Raw genomic sequence first — 6811 nt, forward strand, 5'->3', positions numbered from 1 at the left:
AGCAAAGGCAACCTAATGGAGCAAAGACACTTTTTTCAACAAATGGTGCTGGAACAATTGGACATCCACATACAAAAAAATAAAAATCATCTAGACACAGACCTTATAGTCCTCACAAAAATTAACTGAAAGTGGATCACAGACCTAAATGTAAACACAAAATTATAAAACTCCTAGAAAATGATGTAAGAGAAAACTAGATGACCTGGCAGTTGTCAATGACTTTTTAGATATAATACAAAAGGCAGGGCCCATGAAAGAAATAATTGATAAGCTGGACTTAAAATTTAAAACTTTTGCTCTGCAAAAAGCACTTTGAAGAGAATGAATAAACAAGCCACAAACTGGGAGAAAATATTTGCAAAAGACATATCTTTTTTTTAATTTTAAATTTAAGTTTTTTATTTTTTAAAAATTAATTTATTATTTTTGGGGGGCTGTGTTGGGTCTTCATTGCAATGTGTGAGCTTCTCATTGTGATTGGCTTCTTTTGTTGCAGAGCATGGGCTTTAGGCATACAGGCTTCAGTAGCTGCAGCACGCGGGCTCAGTAGTCATGGCGCAAATGTTTAGTTGCTCCACGGCATGTGGGATCTTCCCGGACCAGGGATCAAACCCATGTCCCCTGCATTGGCAGGCTGATTCTTAACCACTGAGCCACCAGGGAAGTCCCACAAAAGATGTATCTGATAAAGGACTGTTACCCAAAATATACAGAGAACTCTTAGAATTCAACAATAAGAAAATGAACCACCCAATTTAAAAATGGGCAAAAGGAGCTTCCCTGGTGGCGCAGTGGTTGAGAGTCCGCCTGCTGATGCAGGGGACACGGGTTCGTGCCCTGGTCCGGGAGGATCCCACATGCCGCGGAGCGGCTGGGCCCGTGAGTCATGGCCGCTGAGCCCGCGCGTCCAGAGCCTGTGCTCTGCAACGGGAGAGGCCACAACAGTGAGAGGTCCGCATACCGCAAAAAAAAAAAAAAAAGGGCAAAAGACCTGAACAGACACGTCACTGAAGATGATATACAGGTACAAACAAGCATATGAAAAGATGCTCAACTTCATATATCATTAGGGAAATGCAGTTTAAAGCAACAATGAGATACTACGACACACCTATCAGAATGACGAGAATCCAAAACACTGACAACGTCAATGCTATTGACGTCAAGGATATGGAGCAACAGGAACTCTCATTCACTGCTGGTGGGAATGCAAACTGGTACGGCCTCTTTGGAAGACAGTTTGGAACTTTCTCAGAAAATTAAACATACTCTTACCATATAATCCAGCAATCATGCTCCTAGGTATTTACCCAAATGAGCTGAAAACTTACGTCCAACAAAAACCTGCATACAGATGTTTATAGCAGCTTTATTCATAATGGTCAAAACTTGGAAGCAACCAAGATACCCTTCAATTAAAAAAATGGATAAAGAAACTGTGGTACATTCAGATAATGGAATATTATTTAGTGATAAAAAGAAATGGACTATCAAGCCATGAAAAGACCCGGAGGAACATTAAATATATATTCTTAAGTGAAAGAAGCCCATCTGAAAAGGCTACATAATGTATGATTCCAACTACACAACATTCTGGAAAAGGTAAAACTATGGAGACAGTTAAAAATATCAGTGGTTGGGACTTCCCTGGTGGTACAGTGGTTAAGAATCTACCTGCCAATGCAGGGGACATGGGTTCGATCCCTGGTCCAGGAAGATCCCACATGCCGCGGAGTAACTAAGCCCGTGCGCCACAACTACGGAGTCTGCGCTCTAGAGCCCGTGAGCCACAACTACTGAGCCCACATACCGCAACTACTGAAGCCTGCGTGCCTAGAGTCCGTGCTCCGCAAGAAGAGAAGCCACCACAATGAGAAGGCCGCACACAGCAAAGAAGAGTAGCCCCCACTCACCACAACTAGAGAAAGCCCGAGAAAGCCCACGCACAGCAACGAAGACCCAACGCAGCCAAAAAAAAAAAAAAAAAAAATCAGTGGTTGTCAGAGGTTAGGGGGAGGGAAGGATGAATAGGTGGGGCACAGAGGATTTTTAGGGCAGTGAAAATACTCTGTACGATACTATAGTGGTAGATGCATGTCGTTATATGTTTGTCAAAACCCACAGAATGTACAATGCCAAGAATGAGCCTGAATGTTAGCTATGGACTTTGAGTGATAATGATGGGACAGTGCAGATCCATCAGTTGTAACAAATGTAGCACTCTGGGGGGCATGTGGATGATGGGGGAGGCTGGGTATGTGTGGGGCAGGGGGTGCACGGGAACTCTCTATACTTTCCACTCAATTTTGCTGTGAACCTAAATCTGCTCTAAAAAATAAGTCTTTTTTTTCTTTTAAGACTGGCACTGTCCAGAAAATTTTAAGAGGTTTACTTATAATTGTTATAAAGTTGAATTACTTAAAAAAAAAAAGTTTGGAGGCCAGCGCATAAGGGCATTTATACTTGATTAACAGCAGCTCAGAATTCATTAACTTCCCTGAGGGATGTAGAGGATCAGCCCTGAGACCCCTCCCTCCCCCCAGGGAAGATGGTGCTGAAGGGAAGGCTGTGAGGCTTAAGCAAGTTGCTGAACCTCTCTGTGCTTCTGTTTCCTCACCTGTGAAATGGGGGAAATATTGGTACTTACTATTAATCGATATTTAATGTTGTGACTATTAAACTGGTTAATTCGTGTAAAGTGCTGTGAACTCTGCCTGTCGCATAGAGCACCAGGTAAGGTGATGGACGCATGCCCTGTTAGGCTCCCCTTGCTTGCTGCTGGGTAAGCGTCAGGGAGGGCAGACCCGGGCAAGGGAGCTACCATTTACTGAAGCCTCTGGTGTTGTACCAGGTGCTCACTTAATTTCTCCCAATTGTGAAGTGGGAACCATCCTCCTGGGTTTACACAACAGAACTGGAAGCTCAGAGAGTTCAAATGACTTGCCCCAAATCACAGACCCAGGTAGAAGTGAGTGAGCCAGGATGCAAACTGGGTCTCCACGATACCAAACCAAGCCCCACTCTTTCTACGCTGCCAATTACCGATGAGACAGAGGAGGGGGGCCAGGGCCATGCCTCCATCTCCAGCAGCCAGCTTGGAGGTGGGGGACACATTCCGAAGAATATCACAGTTCTCTCTCTGTGCTAAAGGCCATGTCAGGGATTGGAATGAGCACTGCAGTGGGCTTCAGAAATGTGGTACAAGGGACTTCCCTGGCGGTCCAGTGGTTGAGACTCCGCGCTTCCACTGCAGGGGGCATGGGTTCAATCGCTGGTCAGGGAACTAAGATCCTGCATGCCACACAGCACGGCCAAAAAAATAAAAAAACAAATGTGGTACAAGTCCCAGCTGCGACCCATACTAGTTGTGTGGCCATGGGCAAGTCACTGCACCTCACTGTGCCTCAGCTTCCTCACCTGTAAAATGAGGATAATAGCTTTCCGGACTGTGTGTGTATTAAAGGAAGCAACATGGGAGGGAGACACAAGAGGGAGGGGATATGGGGATATAAGTATATGTATAGCTGATTCACTTTGTTATACAGCAGAAACTAACACAACACTGTAAAGCAATTATACTCCAATAAAGATGTTAAAAAAAGTAAATTTTAAAAAAAGAAAAGAAAGGAAGCAACAAATCTAGAACTACCCAGCAAGGCGCTGGCATATAGAACATACCCAACTCATGTGTACCGAATGTGACATACCACCGTCTTCTGATCACCAAGAATAGAAGAAAAGAAGAGAATCAGGCCTGGGGCCCAGAGCTGCCCTCCCACGGTCACATGCCATGTCCTTGAGGAAGGGGGGATTACAGCCCCATTCTCCACTCTGCTCATTATGGAGGGTGTTCCTATCTAGTTGTTCAGTTCCTATCCAGCATTCCCCTCCCCCCACTACACACAAACACACCCCCTTCAACACAGCCCTCTGCAGGGAGGTCGTGCCACAATGGCCTGCTCCCCATTCTCCAGGGTATGGAGACCAAAGCTATGGTCCAGCTGCGGAACCCAGCCCAGCCACTGACCAGCCCTGTGCCACAGACAGGAAGCCAGGAAGAGCTGTGCCTGCCTGCTAGACACTGGAGAGGGGTGGACGCCGGGGTCTGGAGCCTGGCCAGGCTCTGTAATCACATTGTGTGGAAGGGAGCATACAGGAGAGCTGTGCAGGGTCACCCTTCGCTGTCTGGAGGGCTGTGGGGGTAAGGGGTGAGGATAAGCCCCAGGAGGCAGGAAACAGCACTGAGTTGGGAGTCTGGAAACATGGGATCTAGTAAGCTCTTGCCACCAACTCACTGCGTGACTTGCTAATGCCCCTTCCCCTCTCTGGTCCCTTGTTTTCCATCTGTGAAACGAAATATTTATTGAGCTCTCTGGGTCAGACCCAATTCTAGAGAATACCCTAGCAGACAAAGCAAAGTCTCCTCTCTCCTGGAGCTTTCATTCTACTAATCAACAAGAGGTGAAAGGTTTATGAAGAATAATAAAGTGGTGGGAAGGGACAGAGAGTGAACGGTCTGGGATGCCCTCTCTGAGAAGGTGACATAAGTAGAGGAAACAAGGAAGGGAGCCAAGTGAATATCTAGGGGAAGCACATTCTGGGCAGAGGGAAGAGCAAGTGCAAAGGCCCTGAGGCAAGCACATGGGGCAATTTGAAAAAACAAACTCAGGGAGCAGCAAGCTGGAAGGAAATGAGTGAGGGGAGATGAAGGCGAAGGCAGGTCGAGCCCAGCTCTTGGAGCCTGAAGGCCATTGTAAGGACTTTGCATTTGACTCTGAACTGATCAGTGGGCCCCAGGAAAGCTAGGCCTGGGCTTGAATGCAGAGCCTACCTGGTGTTGAGGGGGGTGGTGAGGGGGGTGGAAGCATCTTCAGCCTCCCGCTCATTTACTCTGGGGTCCTAGCCAGGTCCTTCAGGAGAAGACAGTAATAGGCCAGGGACAACGGCGAGGTGTGTAAGGCCTAGAGTGAGTGAGGCTCAGGTGCAAAACCTAAGGGAGCATCAGAAAACTCGGTAATTACAATTACTCGGTAATTACTCGGTAAACAATATTTTCCTGCAATATATCTAAAAATCAAAATTAATGCAAAAAAATCTATAATGAACAAAATGCCGATATTTTAAATAAAGACAGGATCTAACCCTGAACTTGCATGATCCCATCTCACTGGCTTCACCCTAATCCTGTCCCTGTTTCCAATAAAACTTTATTTATAAAAATAGGCAGCTGGGGAATTCCCTGGTGGTCCAGTGGTTAGGACTTGGAGCTTTCATTGCTGAGGGCCTGGGTTCAATCCCTGGTTCCATCCTTGGTCAGGGAACTAAGATTTCACAAGCTGGGACTTCCCTGGTGGCACAGTGGTTAAGAATCCGCCTGCCAATGCAGGGGACACGGGTTCGAGCCCTGGTCCAGGAAGATCCCACACGCCGCGGAGCAACTAAGCCCGTGCACCACAACTACTGAGCCTGCGCTCTAGAGCCCGCGAGCCACAACTACTGAGCCTGCGTGCCACAACTACTAAAGCCCACGTACCTAGACCCCGTGCTCCGCAACAAGAGAAGCCACCGCAATGAGAAGCTCGCGCACCGCAACAAAGAGTAGCCCCCGCTCACCACAACTAGAGAAAGCCCACGCACAGCAACGAAGACCCAATGCAGCCAAAAATAAATAAATAAATAAATTAAATTAAATTAAAAAAACAAAAACGATTTCACAAGCTGTGAGGCACAGCCAATAAATAAATAAAAATAGGCAGCTGGCTGGCAGGGCTGTAATTTGCTGATTTGGCTTTTTAAAAATACTGAATTAGGGCTTCCCTGGTGGCGCAGTGGTTGAGAGTCCGCCTGCCGATGCAGGGGACGCGGGTTCGTGCCCCGGTCCGGGAAGATCCCACATGCCGTGGAGCGGCTGGGCGCGTGAGCCGTGGCCGCTGAGCCTGCGCGTCCGGAGCCTGTGCTCCGCGACGGGAGAGGCCACAACAGCGAGAGGCCCGTGTACCACAAAAAAAAAAAAAAAAAAAAAAAATATTGAATTAAAACATTTTTTCATCTTGGCACCTTCCTAAATTTTGCACCCCAGAGGAACGCCCCACTTACCTCACCCTAGTCCTGGTCCTGGATAACAATGGAACTATTAGGTTCCACACGGAGGGCCCCAATGTTCATCCCTCCTGAGGCTCAGAGAGGTAAAGGGGCTTCTCCAAGGAAACACGTGGACGGTGGAGTTGGGATCTGGAACTGGAGTCCCTTGCCTGGTCATCACACCATACTGTGTTTTGCTCTAGAATGTTGATTTTAATGAGTGTTGATTTTTTAAAACATTTTACCCATATAAAAAAGGGTATGTACCTTAAATGTTCAGCTTGCTGGATTTTCACAAACTGAGCACACCTGTATAACCGGTATGTGGGATTAAATGTAACTATTTTACATTTCCAACAAACCAGACATATTAATTAGTGTTGGGCCAGATTCAGAGGACTTTGGATCCCAAGCAGCTGATTTCGGACAGTAAGGCTGGGAGACTGGGCCGATCCAGAGTTTAGGGGCCCTGGATAGAGACTGAGAAGCAGCGGGGAGGCGGGGCGGGTTAGTGGTGTAGGGCTAGGGTCTGTGGTTAGGGAGGGGGCCCCACATTCAGGAGAGGACGGAGAGCGACGGTGGGGACTGCACTGGGGACCATGTCCACCACCCCGCCCCCTTACGCCCTTCCACTTCCACTCTTGGCGGCGGATGAGGCCAAGCTCGCGGACCCAGGTAAGCTGGTCAGAATGCTGCAGTCGCCAAGCCCCGCGGGCGCGTCCCAGTG

This window comes from Lagenorhynchus albirostris, chromosome 10 (genome assembly GCF_949774975.1).
Source record: "Lagenorhynchus albirostris chromosome 10, mLagAlb1.1, whole genome shotgun sequence".
In the NCBI taxonomy this organism is placed as follows: domain Eukaryota; kingdom Metazoa; phylum Chordata; class Mammalia; order Artiodactyla; family Delphinidae; genus Lagenorhynchus; species Lagenorhynchus albirostris.